The following is a 15277-nucleotide window of genomic DNA, read 5'->3' on the forward strand; positions in this document are numbered from 1 at the left end:
GCAGATTACCAGAATAGAAGCCATACTACTCTGTACTAGCAGATAGATGTGCCTCAATATCCTGTGAAAACACTACCGACCACTAATGGAATGACACAAAGTGTCACTCTACATTGTGAACGCGGTAGACCGCCCCACTCACTCAATGGAATCCCAAGATTAGTGGGCAGGAACAAAACATGAGTCATACTAAACTGAACAAGCAGATAGATGACCTCACATTCTGTCAATCAACGCATGCCTCTACTGTACTAAACCTGTCAGTCAGGAGTCATGCCACAAAATATGTTTTCTTATCCAAAAGCGGACTTGATGGAAACCTTGTCCATAGTCCTGCTTTTTCTCTCTTCCTAGCTCAAAATCTCCCTTCAGCTATGCTGAGTACAGACCGAGCCAAAGAGTTAGAAAACACATCTGTCGAAAACACGTCTTCCTAACCAAAGCGGACCTGATGGAAACCTGTGTCCACAGTCCTGCTTCTCTTCTCCTTCTTGCTCAAGATCTCCCTTCAGCCACGCTGAGTACAGATCGAGCCAGAGAGTTAGAAGACATATCTAAGAGATAGAAACGGATAAATGGAGACGGCGTCGACCATGATGCTGCTCTACAGATATCCTCTACCCCTGTTCCTCTGAAAAGGGCAGTAGAAGCCGCTACTCCACGAGTGGAGTGAGCTCTGATACCCTGAGGCAATTGCCGCCCCGCTGCCTCATAAGCTGTCTCAATGCCTTCACAAAGCCAGTGAGACAACCGCTGTTTTGAAAGTGGTCTACCTAGTGCAGCCGCACCGTGACACACAAACAACTGAGGCGATGGCCTAATCGCTGCTGTGCGCTCGACGTAACACGCCAAAGTGCGTACCGGGCACAGGCGATGGAGCTTTTCCTCACTCCTCTCTCTATGAGGAGGAGGAGAAAAAGCCCACAGCTCCACGGTCTGTGACCTATATGAACTCTTAATAACCTTCGGCACAAATGCCGGGTTAGGACGTAACACTGCTCTGCTCAGGTCACCATTGATGGCCAAGCAGTCAGGTCTCGTCGAAAGAGCACACAAATCACTGACCCGCTTAGCTGTAGTCAAAGCGAGCAACAGTGCTGTCTTTATAGACAGCATCTTGAGGGGTATTTGATTCAATGGCTCGAACGGCGACTTACATAGCGCTTCGAGTACCAAAGCCAAATCCCACTGAGGAAGCGTGACTCTAGGTGTTGGCCTAAGTCGCCGCGTTCCTAATAGGAAGCGTTTCACTAGAGGGTGGCTAAAGACATTGTCTCTGCCAAAACCCTCATGACAAGCTGAAATCGCTGCTGCAAACACTCTAATCGTGGCAGGCGATTTTTGCTTATCAAACATGAGCTGTAGAAAAGAGAGAATACTCTCCACCTGACAGCTCATGGGGTCTACACCTTGTGTGACACACCATCGTGAAAACACGTTCCATCTACTGGCATACATCTTAGAAGTGGAACTGGCACGTGAACCCTGTATGGTCCTGATCACTGCATCAGATAACCCACGGCGCTCTAGCCTGTCCCTCTCAGCAGCCAGGCCTTCAGTGGTTGGCCGATTATGGGCAATTTCCATATCGTGCCTCCTGCCTGAGACAACGCGTCCCGTCGATGTGGAATTGGCCAAGGTGGCGCAATCAACATCTGACTCATCTCCGCAAACCAAGGAGCCCCCGGGCGATCGGGCGCTATCAGTATCACTGACAGCCCCCCTGACCTCACCCTGGCTAGCAGTGGGAGAATGCAGGACAGCGGAGGGAATGCATACAGGAGAACTCTCGGCCACGGTTGGTGCGCAAAGGCGTCCCTTCCCAGTGGCGGTTCGTCCTGTTCTCTCAGAGAGAACCACAGAGGACATTGCGCGTTCACGCGTGACGCGAATAGGTCCACCTCGGCTCTCCCAAATTGTTCCCAAATCTGGAGAACAATGTCCGGATGCAGACACCACTCGTCGTCTCGAGGACCCCCTCTTGACATGAGGTCTGCTCCTACGTTCAAGTAGCCCGGAATGTGTGCTGCTCTCAATAAGCGAAGGTGCTCGTGAGCCCACAGCCACAATTCCTCTGCCGCTCGATGGAGAGCAGGAGACCTGACTCCTCCCTGGCGATTTATGTGGGCTACTGTGGTCCGGTTGTCTGACCAGACCAGCACATCGCGACCCCGAAGGGTAGACGCGAAGTGGGTCAGAACCAGTCGAACCGTTTCTAACTCCAGGAGGTTGATATGACGACCTGATTGAGGCCACACACCTCCTATCGCTTGTCTGACATGTCCCTCCCCATACCGTCAGGGACGCATCCGTGAATACTGGGATGTGAGAGGACACCTTTCCTATCGGGACTCCGTGCGTGAGAACGCGCGGGTTTCTCCAATAGTTCAGGTCTGCACTGAGCGAGAGGGGAACCACCACCAACCGATGACGTTGACGCAATGGGTCTAGTCTTAGTTGGGCGAACCATCGCTGCATTCTGCGCATATGCAGGAGTCCCAGCGGAACCACAGAGTGGGCTGACGACATGAGACCCAAAAGTGACATGATCGACAGCGCCGTCACCGTGTGATTCGGACGACACTTCCTTAGGGCTAGCAACAAGGCTACCCTTCGGGGGTCCGAAATTCGAGCCCTCATCCTCACAGTGTCTAGCTGTATCCCCAGGTAGACAATCTGATGAGTGGGCCAGGGCGCGCTCTTTTTCCAATTCACAGCAAACCCCAGACTTGTGAGATGCATCACTGTCTGTGTTGTGTGAGTGATCGCCAGCTCTGCTGACGGGGCGAGAACCAGTAGGTCGTCCAGGTAGGCTAGTAGCCGTATTCCCTGACGACGCAACGGTTCCAATGCCGCCTCCACACACTTGGAAAATGTGCGAGGTGCCAGGGCGTACCCAAATGGCATCCTCGTGTATTCGTACGCCACCCCTTGAAAGGCGAACCGCAGAAACTTCCTGTGACGCGGCTGAACCGGCACATGAAAGTACGCGTCCTTTAGGTCTATGCTCGTACAAAAGTCCCCTCTCTGGACACATTCCAGCAGACGTTTTGTCGTTAGCATTCGGAAGGGCCGTTTAGTTATGCTCTCGTTGAGAATGCGTAAATCCAAAATCGGCCTCACTCCCCCCGTCTTTTTGGGCACTAGGAAATAAGGCGAATATAGCCCTTTGTTCCTTTGCTCCCGGGGAACTACTGTCACCGCCTCCTTCGCCAAAAGTTCCGTAATCTCTGTCATCAGAGCGGCCACTTTGTCTGGCGTTTTCATCACCGTCTCCACCACTCCCCTGAACGGGGGTGGGGTCCGGTGGAATTGGAGAGCATAACCCTTCTGCAACGTCTGTTCTAGCCAGCGTGAGAGGGTGCAGCTTCTTCGCCACTGCCAGCAATGCAGAGAAAGCGGCTGAGCACGAAGCTGTGGTGCATCCAATAGGAAGGACCTGTATTCCTCTATGGCCCTTACCGCCACTGTTCCCCAACATCGAAGTGGTGGAACAGCCCAAGGTGGGCCTCCCGGGAAAGGGAGAGGAACCATCAATGCGTTCTGAGAGAGAAAGAGGAGCAGGGACGTCGGTTAAACTCGTAACCTTCGTATTCCTGCCCTCCTTGAACGCATCGCGGGTCTGAATTGCGCTGACCGAGGTCACAGCCTGCGGCAGGGCACCATCCCCAGCAAGCGATTGCGTCATCTTAGGTGACTGCAATTCACTATCAGAGCCCTTCACTACAGTACTCCTAGAAGTCTGTAGTATGAGGTCTCTATGAGGTAAAACAAGGCGGCGCCTTGATACCTTCTTAACTTTCACCTTCTGTGTGTGTTCAACTCTGCACCCCTGGTGGGTTGATTCAAACTCAGTGTGGTGAGTACTAGCTCGTTCTGTCAGGGAAGCCGATACGTTAGTTATACCCATAACCTTAGTAATCCGCCCCTCCGTGAACGTAGCATGGGTCTGAATCGCATTAACCGAGACCTTGGTCTGCGATAATGCGCCGTCCCCAGATAGCTGCTGTGTTACAATGCCTGGGGGCGCCGATACTCTGGACACCTTCGTGACCGCGGTAATCGGGCCCTCCGTGAACGCAGCATGGGTCTGGCTCGTACTAGCGGAGACCTTAGTCTGTGCTAGTGCGCCATCCCCAAAAAGCGGCTGCGTCCTCATGTCAGAATCTGACCGGGACTGCTGCCTGCTATGTAAAACACTTCTTATACGTGAAGTGTGATGTGACGACCTGATTGAGGTCTTATGGATACCTACTCTATGTGCCTGTTCAGCAACGCACCCTCGGTGGGCTGAACGGCTCTTAGAGTGGTAAGGAAGAGAGGGTGAGATTTGAACGCTCTCGGACGTATTATGGAAAAGGAGCTCTTTTTTGACAAAGTCAGGTGGAGCCAACTCTTTAATACATCAACAAAGGCATTTACATGAACACCCATCCCTTCAACCGAAGGGTGGGGGGGAACAGTGGGCGCTTTCGACACCATCGATGCGTCCTCCATCCACTCCCCCGCGTCCCATCACGTACGCCTCCTCTTGCCTCCCTTGGAGGGCTAGGTCGGCATCCTCGTCACCTCCCTCGCCGGCTGTAGTGGGGCTACCGTAGCTGCTGGAAGGGCGGGGCCCGTTCCCTTGCTGCTCGTGGCCGCCGGATGACGCCGATTACGCCGCCTCGCCGTAGACCCCGGTCTACTTGGAGGGGCGGAGGTAGATGGCCTTTGGGATGGAGCGGGGCCGAGTCGTCCTGCCAACGGCAGGTGCTTGGCCAGCTGTTTCTTCTCCTCCTCCAGCTTGGAAAAACGCTCCGTCGCCTCTTTGACTGCGACCCCAAAGAGGCCGTCGTCAGAGAGGGGGGCGTTCAAAAGAGACGTCCTGTCTGCCTCTTTCATGGATGTCAAGGACAACCAGAGGTGTCGTTCCCCGACCACCGAAGTGGCCATGGACCTCCCCGCGCAGACTGCGGACGCCTGTGTCAGGTGGAGTATGGCGCCAGAAATTCTGGACGCCTCCTCCACCTCCTCCGGTGCCAGCTCTGTCTTGCCCGTGGTTAAACGGGACAGAGAGGCCGCCAAGAGGGCAATGTTGTTAGCTGCTGCTACAGCTTGGGCTCCCAACCCAAAGGACTTCTCTAACAGCGACGCTGTGAGTCGGTCCTTGTGGGATGGCAACGTGGCCTTCTTGGAAGAGGGCCAAGGGCTCGAATCCGGTACGAGATACGCCGCCATGGCGCTCTCTAACCTGGGGATTCCCTGACCCTGGAACCTTCCTTCCACTCTCGTGAATGGGAGATACGCTTTTACAGGCGAACGCGCTGCTAAAGGTGCCTCCCACGAGCCCTCAACGTACCTAGCCAAAGAAGGCATGGCAGGAGCCACTGGCTCTGCCGCCTTCCTTGGCCTGGAATAAGGACCGCCCTCCATCATATCAACCTCCGGTGCAGAGGGAAGAGGGGGCAGCCTTATCACCAGCCGTTGAGCAGCTCTCTCAATGAGACCCGGAAAATCCGATCTCAGAGAGGCTGCGGCGAAAGAGAGAGCTTCTGATCTCTCAGAGCTCGTATCCCCTTCGCTATAAGGACTACAAGCCCTCTCGCTCTCCAAAGGAAAGGGGGGGCTTGAAAGTATGAGGGATGGGGTCCGACTGTTCCATTGGAATGCCAGACTCTTCCTCAAAGTCCTTATCTTCCCCCGAGTCTGCGCCGTCGGACGACGCCTCTGAAGCAGAGGCTAGTATCGACAGCACATCCTCAAGGGGGATGTCCTCCCTGAAAAACGCCCAACGCTGCTTCCTCTCCTTTAAAGAAAGGAGGGCGCAGGAGGCGCAATTCGGGGGACTGCAGACGCCTTCCTTGGCATGCTGGGATCCCAAACACACTAAACACAGGTCGTGGTGGTCACCGGCCGCCATGGAAGTGCATCTGCACTGAGCTCTGAAAAGAGCTTTTGGGGGTGGAAAATCTCCCGGTGTGCTCATTTAGACGACGTTGATGACTGGAATATCAACGGCGTTTTTCGTCCTGAGTCTTGTGCTTCGTCTCTTCTTGGCTCTTCAGTCTAGTCATCCAGTCGCTGAAGAAAAAGGGAGGCTGATTGAGGGGAGGCATCCCCTCTTATAGGGACACCTGTACTCCTATTGGTTGCAGGTGTGTGCATAATTTTGTCTCAGGCTGATGCTGCCTTAGGGCAGAGGGTAAACCAATAGGAGCAGAGCTCCCCTATGGGGCGGAGCTCCACGATATAGAACAGTGAGTTTGACATGTCAACAGGTTGATTCAGCTTTGACATGAATGTGTATTAGCTACTTTGATCACAATATGATCTCTGAAGATGAGTTGAGTTTGCAACTATGGAGAAGAGGCAATGCCAATGGCAGTCTCAATTTCCAAAGCCTGTGACTTGCTTCGCCAAAGGCATCAATATTCAACCGAAACAGAACCACATAAATTGAATATCTACATTATCTGCTGTTGGAAGTAGAACAGATGGGAGTGAGATTGATTGTTTGACTGAAATATAGTCTGATTTGTCTGAAAGAATAGTCTGAAGTTGTCATGTGTTCTGACTTCCAGACCAAGCTCTACAGTGAGGGAAAAAAGTATTTGATCCCCTGCTGATTTTGCCCACTGACAAATAAATGATCAGTCTATAATTTTAATGGTAGGTTTATTTGAACAGTGAGAGACAGAATAACAACAACAAAATCCAGAAAAACGCATGTCAAAAATGTTATGAATTGATTTGCATTTTAAATAGGGAAATAAGTATTTGACCCCCTCTCTATCAGAAAGATTTCTGGCTCTTAAAGGGAGTGCTCCTAATCTCAGCTTGTTACCTGTATAAAAGACAGCTGTCCACAGAAGCAATCAATCAATCAGATTCCAAACTCTCCACCATGGCCAAGACCAAAGAGCTCTCCAAGGATGTCAGGGACAAGATTGTAGACCTACACAAGGGTTACAAGACCATCCCCAAGCAGCTTGGTGAGAAGGTGACAACAGTTGGTGCGATTTATACGCAAATGGAAGTAACACAAAATAACTGTCAATCTCCCTCGGCCTGGGGCTCCATGCAAGATCTCACCTTGTGGAGTTGCAATGATCATGAGAACGGTGAGGAATCAGCCCAGAACTACACGGGAGGATCCTGTCAATGATCTCAAGGCAGCTGGGACCATAGTCACCAAGAAAACAATTGGTAACACACTACGCCGTGAAGGACTGAAATCCTGCAGCGCCCGCAAGGTCCCCCTGCTCAAGAAAGCACATATACAGTCGTCTGAAGTTTGCCAATGAACATCTGAATGATTCAGAGGAGAACTGGGTGAAAGTGTTGTGGTCAGATTAGACCAAAATTGAGCTCTTTGGCATCAACTCAACTCGCCGTGTTTGCAGGAGGAGGAATGCTGCCTATGACCCCTAGAACAGCATCCCCACCGTCAAACATGGAGGTGGAAACATTATGCTTTGGGGGTGTTTTTCTGCTAAGGGGAGAGGACAACTTCACCGCATCAAAGGGACGATGGACGGGGCCATGTACCGTCAAATCTTGGGTGAGAACCTCCTTCCCTCAGCCAGGGCATTGAAAATGGGTCGTGGATGGGTATTCCAGCATGACAATGACCCAAAACACACGGCCAAGGCAACAAGGAGTGGCTCTAGAAGAAGCACATTAAGGTCCTGGAGTGGCCTAGCCAGTCTCCAGACCTTAATCCCATAGAAAATCTGTGGAGGGAGCTGAAGGTTTGAGTTGCCAAACGTCAGGCTCGAAACCTTAATGACTTGGAGAAGTGTGTGCAAACCTGGTGGCCAACTACAAGAAACGTCTGACCTCTGTGATTGCCAACAAGGGTTTTGCCACCAAGTACTAAGTCATGTTTTGCAGAGGGGTCAAATACTTATTTCCCTCATTAAAATGCAAATCAATTTATAACATTTTTAACATGTGTTTTTCAGGTTATTTTTGTTGTAATTTTGTCTCTCACTGTTCAAATAAACCTACCATTAAAATTATAGACTAATCATGTCTTTGTCAGTGGGCAAACGTACAAAATCAGCAGGGGATCAAATAATATTTTTCCTCACTGTATGTGCATGAAAATGAGTAGAGTTGTTTATGTTTCCACTATTTACAAACACTTTCTTTGGTTTTATCCAAATGTTATCTGCCTAAGGAGGGCATGTGAGATCCTTTGATCTCAGCCATCTCTACAGACAGACACTCCTTGCACAGCCAGCAGATGGTGGTATTCACCTAAGATTAAAAAAAATATTTCATGAGTGTGAACCACTGAAGTGTCTCCCTTTGTTGCTGTTGTAGCCTGGCATGTCTGACGGCCCTGGGCCGCTATACTCACTGTCTGAGGCTGGTTAGTAACTGGCTAGAGATAGACTCTCAGACCTCAGATCTGTTCACGCTCAGAGCACATCTCCACAAACAGCTCAACCAGGTCAGCAGTACACTCTCACACTCCGTTACCTCGGTGTTAACGCTTGGCAATATCTGACAGAACCATGCTATAAAGAACGCAGGTGTGACTATTTCTAGCACCAAATACAATTTCAACCACTAACCTTATGAATAATAAATAATAATATGCCATTTAGCAGACGCTTTTATCCAAAGCGACTTACAGTCACGCGTGCATACATTTTTGTGTATGGGTGGTCCCGGGGATCGAACCCACTACCTTGGCGTTACAAGCACCGTGCTCTACCAGCTGAGCTACAGAGGACCACATGAACTGTAACCTTTGGGACAAATGGCTTATGTACTAGCTCAACACTTGTTTGTCATTTCCACTTTTGTCCGTTCTGACATGGCCATCTAGTGACTACCTATAAAATGATTTAAAAAGTATAATTTACATGCATTCTAATGTAATGACAGGACCATTCTTCATTAGTGATGGGGGAAAAAATCGATACAGTTACATATCGCAATGTTATTTTTGGATGATATTATATAGATATTTGACTCGCAAAAATTGCTACTGTAGGTAGAGTTAGCTAGCGCTAGTCAGCTGTACCTCTGCCAAAACCCAAGTATTTTTCATCCTATAGCTTGTTCTCCATCTTCTTTTTAAATAGTGAGCCAACATGTTTTCAGCACTTTTATTTCCCTGACTGATCAACTTGTTTTCTCATGCTCTCTCTTGTCTCTCTGCAGCAGACATATAGTGAGCAATATGTTTGGAACATCAAATCGCAATAAAATTGTAGTATGGAATCGCAATACAATAAGAATCTTGAGAATCGCAATACATATCTTATTGGCACTAAGTATCGTGATAATATCGTATCGTAAGGTCCTTGGCAATTACCAGCCCTTTTTTCCATACAGGTAACACAGTGCTACCATGATCTGAGGTCAGCCTTGGCCCTCAGTCCGTCGTGCCTAGAGGCAGGTGCCCTGCTGGGCTAGAGGAGGCCAGTAAGAGGGCCAGACAGCAGGCTGTCAGCAGGGCCCTGGCAGGGAAGCTCACAGAGGCCCTGTCCAAGGTCAACACGGCCCTGGAGCATTGCCATGAGACTGAAGAACGATCTGGCCTTAATAGCCATGTACTCTTATAATCTCCACCCCGGCACAGCCAGAAGAGGACTGGCCACCCCTTAGAGCCTGGTTCCTCTCTAGATTTCTTCCTAGGTGCCTGCCTTTCTAGAGTTTTTCCTAGCCACTGTGCCTTTACATCTGCATTGCTTGCTGTTTGGGGTTTTAGGCTGGGTTTCTGTATAACCACTTTGTGACATCTGTTGATGTATTTATCTGTACATGTCTAGGTTCTGATACAGCAAGCAAGGGTGTTGATTAGGCCTGTGGTTTAGCTGATACATGCCTGGTTGATCCCATTTTACCAGACCATTCTCCTCTACCAATGAAGAGATATACACTGAGTGCACAAAACATGAAGAATACAATCATATTTTTGAGTTGCAACCCCCCCCCCCCTTTTTTGCCCTCAGAACAGCCTCAATTCGTCAGTGCATGGACAACAAGGTGTCGAAAGCGTTCCACATGGACGCTGGCCCATGTTGACTCCAATGCTTCCCACAGTTGTGCCAAGTTGGCTGGAAGTCCTTTGGGTGGTGGACCATTCTTGAGTGAAAAGCCACCAACTACCATACCCCTGTTCAAAGGCATTTAAATATTTTGTCTTGCCCATTCAACCTCTGAATGGCACACATACACAATCCATTGTCTCAAGGCTTAACAATCCTTCTTTAACCTGTCTCCTCCCCTTCATCTGCACTGATTGAAGTGGATTTAACAAGTGACATCAATAAGGGATCATAGCTTTCACCTGGTCAGTCTATGTCATGGAAAGAGCAGGTGGTCATAATGTTTTGTACACTCAGTACATGTTCTTGTTAGAAGCTAGAAGCTTGATAATGTTGACACATGTTATCAGACCGATTCTCCTCTACCAATCTACAGTATAATAATATGCCATTTAGCAGACGCTTTTATCCAAAGCGACTTACAGTCATGCGTGCATACATTTATTTTATTATTATTTTTGATTTTTTTTGTGTATGGGTGGTCCCGGGGATCGAACCCACTACCTTGGCGTTACAAGCGCCGTACTCTACCAGCTGAGCTACAGAGGACCACGGTAAACGAATGAGGTTACATACAGTACATTATGTTGTTGTGATTTGCTCCATACTGTCTATTATCCACTAATATGTAGTATTTTGCACCATAGGGGTATTCTGTACCGCAGGCTGAAAGACTTCACTTCTATCATTGAGGACCTGGTCCTGGCTGTGGAGCTGAGTGAGGCTTGACTCCAGGGGGCGGAGCCGAGCAGAGACACCCAGGAAGACCTGGGTGTGCAGGAGGAGGCCCAGGCCCAGCTGGTGCTCACCTATAACGACTTTGCCGTGCAGTGCTTTTCCTGTAGCTCCTCCATGCTGCTCAGCAAGGCTATCCAGGAGCAGAAGGAGGAAAGCGGCCTTTACATTAACTGAGGAGGTGAGGGGAAAGGAGAGGACGGGAAGGGAGTTATGTTTGAGGGGGTGGGAGGAAGTGGAGGCGAAGGAGGTGAGTTTGGCTGAGGTAAAATGAGGTGAGAGAGGTTGTGGGCTCCCTCTTGAAAAAGGTGCAATTGAAGTCTGGCCCTGTGAAATAGCAATAGTGTGTGAATATAGACGGTGGGCCGGAGTCTCTGAGATCAAGAGAGGATGTGTTTAAAGTGACTGGAGAGTTGATTTCATATCACCTCACAGACCTTGAATACATCAATGCATAAAGTCAGTACATATAGCCATTATATCCCATTTCAGAAAGGAGTGCATCTGAGTAGACAGTAGATATCACCTCTGCTATTTACAGAGGTGGTTGTGGTTTGTGCAGACTGTTTCTTCAAGCAGGAAGAGTGGGAGTTTGCCCTGGCTGACTACCAACAGGCGGAGGAGATGACTCCTGATGACCAGGCCATCTGGATCCGCCTTGCTGTCATCCACAACACCCTGGGCACACACTGCTATCAGGACTGGTGAGTCTCAGTCTGTCATCCATAACACTGTATTGTCTTCACCGCAGGAAGTACCAGGAGGCAGCTCTGAGAAGTTGTCTGAAGCCATCAAGTACAACCCTTGAGTCAGCCAGGACTATGAGAACCGGGCCAAAGCCCCACCGTAAAGTGCCTAACGTGGAGGGGGCCAAGCAGGATGCTATCAGTACCCTTGTCCTGGACCCCACTAATGATCAGGCAAGACCCTCAATGCCTGTACTGTATGTCTCATCCACTCTGTCCATAATACTGAGCTGTTATGGCTAGGGCCTAATGTGGACTAAGGACCCTAGTTATGCAAGTACTAAGCTCTCACCACTTGCTTCCTATGCAGATTGGGGGGAAAAAAAGAAGTGTTTTTTTTATAAGTATATGAACAGGTTATTCTTTCTTTTAACGCACATTTCATTTTATGTAATACATGTTTCATAAAGTGGTGCGGAACTCCCACTTGGTGCAGAACTGACTGCTGTAGTAAATCTGTCCCTCTGTCTGCATGTGTTTTTCAGGTTTCAAAGTTTTAATGTCACATGCACAAGTACAGTGAAATGCCTTTCCTGCCAGCTCTAACCCCAACAATGCAGTAATCAATAACAATGTAATACTAAAAATAACAAGCTAGAGCAAAACCACACGAGATATAGAAATAAGAAGAACACAATAAAATAAGTCAGCATACTATTTACAGGGTCAGTTCCAGTACCATATATATGCAGGGATACTGGATCGATAGAGGTAGATACTGTATGTAAAGTGCATTCGGAAAGTATTCAGACCTCTTGACTTTTTCCACATTTTGTTACGTTACAGCCTTCTTCTAAAATGGATTAAAAATAATAATAATCCTCATCAATCTACACACAATACCCCATAATGACAAAGCGAAAACTGGTTATTAGAAATGTTTGCACAATTATAAAAAAAACAAGAACAGAAATACCTTATTTACATAAGTATTCAGACCCTTTGCTATGAGACTCGAAATGGAGCTCAGGTGCATCCTGTTTCCATTGATCATCCTTGAGATGTTTCTACAACTTGTTTGGAGTCCACCTGTGGTCAATTCAATTGATTGGACATGATTTGGAAAGGCACACACCTGTCTATATAAGGTCCCACAGTTGACAGTGCAGGATTGTGTCGAGGCACAGATCTGGGGAAGTGTACCAAAAAATGTATGCCTTCATGAAGGTCCCCAAGAACACAGTGGCCTCCATCATTCTTAAATGGAAGAAGTTTGGAACCACCAAGACTCTTCCTAGAGCTGGCCGCCTGGCCAAACTGAGCAATCGGGGGAGAAGGGCCTTGGTCAGGGAGGTGACCAAGAACCCGATGGTCACTCTGACAGAGCTCCAGAGTTCCTCTGTGGAGATGGAAGGACCTTCCAGAAGGACAACCATCTCTGCAGCACTCCACCAATCAGGCCTTTATGGTAGAGTGGCCAGATGGAAGCCACTCCTCGGTAAAAGGCACATTCCAGCCTGCTTGGAATTTGCCAAAAGGCAACTAAGATAGGCAACTAACTAACAAGATTCTCTGGTCTGATGAAACCAAGATTGAACACTTTGGCCTGAATGCCAAGTGTCATGTCTGGAGGAAACCTGGCACAATCCCTACGGTGAAGCATGGTGGTGACAGCATCATGCTGTGGGGATGTTTTTCAGCGGCAGGGACTGGGAGACTAGTCAGGATCGAGGCAAAGATGAACGGAGCAAAGTACACAGAGATACTTGATGAAAACCTGCTCCAGAGCGCTCAGGACCTCAGACTGGGGCGAAGGTTCACCTTCCAACAGTACAATGACCCTAAGCACACAGCCAAGCCAACGCAGGAGTGGCTTCGGGTCAAGTCTCTGAATGTCCTTGAGTGGCCCAGCCAGAGCCCGGACTCAAACATCTCTGGAGAGACCTGAAAATAGCTGTGCAGCAACTCTCCCCATACAACCTGACAGAGCTTGAGAGGATCTGCAGAGAAGAATGGGAGAAACTCCCCAAATACAGGTGTGCCAAGCTTGTAGCGTCATACCCAAGAAGACTCATGGCTGTAATTGCTGCCAAAGGTGCTTCAACAAAGTACAGAGTAAAGGGTCTGAATACTAATGTAAATGTGATATTTCAGTTTTTCCATTCTTTATAAATTAGCAAAAAATTCTTACCCTATTTTTGCTTTGTCATTATGGGGTATTGTGTGTAGATTGAGGAGGAAAAAATACAATTTAATTAATTTTAGAATAAGGCTGTAACGTAACACAATTTGGAAAAAGTAAAGGGGTCTGAATACTTTCCGAATGCACTGTAAATGTGTGTGCATATTATGTGTGTGTGTGTTTGTTTGTATGTGTGTTGGAGTATTAGTGTGTGTAAGTGTGTAGGGCCCTGTGAGTGTTTAAAAAAAAAATAATAATAATATACAAGGGTCAACTCAGATAGTCCGTGTAGCCATTTTGTGTGCTTACGTGGCCGCTCTGCTGCTGAGTCTGTTCCCAGGCTGCTCGGTGTCAGATGTGCTGTCCAGTGAGACGGCCAGGATGGTCGAAGCCCAGCTGATGGACAGCATCCAGGCCTGCAAACACTGCATTTTCCGTGCTAAGGTTTGGTTAGGCTAACACTGTTTGTCTACAACCCCTCCCTGCCATGGCTAAAACTGGTCAAACCTGAATCAGAAAGATATATAAGTACTTAATCTTCGCTTGGTTTAGTTTTCCAGGTACAATAGAATGGAATAGCCCCCAAAGTACAGAATCAAAGCTAAATCAAGCACACCTCAAGTACTTTTAATGTTTTTTTACATATTTATTTAACTCAGGTCTGAAAATGGTCAAAAGGGCGGTTGCACAGATCCAGATGAACACTTCTCCTGGACAAAAAAAAAGCTTGTTCCATGGAGAGTCTCAATTGGAAGTGCTTTGTTGTCCTTCCTTATATAGCCTAAATATGGGTGTGTACACCAGTCCCAAAGTGTACAAACTAACTGTGGTTGATGCTAATTTCAGATTTTCCCTAACTGTTTCCCCAGAATGTGCAGTGGGCTTGACAAGATGACCCTGTCACATGACGCAGACAGCCAGTCTTACAGCCAATCCTCAGAGGACCAGTCTGACCAGGGGGCGGAGCCGCTTAAAGCCTGTGTGGCACCGCAGTACGTGTACCAGCAGATTGTCAGGATCAACCAGCAGACAAACTCATCCACCCTCATCTAGTGAGGTCACTCAATAAAGCCCTTCAGTTCAAACTCTCTTTCCATAACTCTTATTCACAAAATCACATAAAACACTCAACTCATGCTTCACCATTGATCAGTATTTGTTTTAGTTGGGTCCTCCACCCGTTGAGAGCATTGAAAGAGTCTCTCATACTGAGCAGAGGTGCACTTCCTGTGTTTGCTGTGTCAGGTGAAGAGAGCAGTGCTATTGGCCCTTGAACGGCGACAGCCTCTGCAGTGTGACGGGCCCTGTCTGGCCCCCATCCGCACAGTGGAACAGGAGTAGTCTGCACTGGTCTCTAAGGACAGGCTGTACCACTGGAGGAAGTTTGGGGGGTTTGGAGTGAATTCCACATAAGCAGCAACACTATGGTGTTTACTACTCTTAGGGTGACATGGTGGAGTCTGGCCATAGTACTGTAGCTTGAGGTTGTCATGGCACCATATTGTTCTCAAATCCAACAGGTGTCAGTAGAGGCACAGTTTTCCTTAGTTCCACCTCACCTGTTTGGATTTAAAGTAATTTATCCATTAGTCTAGATTGTCAGGGCACAAGGATTTTCTTATGGG

The 15277-nt window shown here is 48.4% G+C and overlaps 1 pseudogene across 1 annotated transcript; it reads left to right on the forward strand.

The window, feature by feature from the left end:
* Window positions 1-4484: 4484 nt before the first annotated feature.
* On the forward strand, window positions 4485-14993 carry LOC311145033 (tetratricopeptide repeat protein 16-like; annotated as a pseudogene). The gene is made up of 9 exons: window positions 4485-4519; window positions 8311-8440; window positions 9334-9532; window positions 10682-10965; window positions 11347-11488; window positions 11536-11704; window positions 13932-14096; window positions 14499-14663; window positions 14898-14993. The product of its transcript is annotated as a tetratricopeptide repeat protein 16-like (transcript).
* The last annotated feature ends 284 nt before the right edge of the window (window positions 14994-15277 follow it).

Source organism: Coregonus lavaretus, assembly GCF_964263955.1.
Source record: "Coregonus lavaretus genome assembly, chromosome: 17".
Classification (NCBI taxonomy): domain Eukaryota; kingdom Metazoa; phylum Chordata; class Actinopteri; order Salmoniformes; family Salmonidae; genus Coregonus; species Coregonus lavaretus.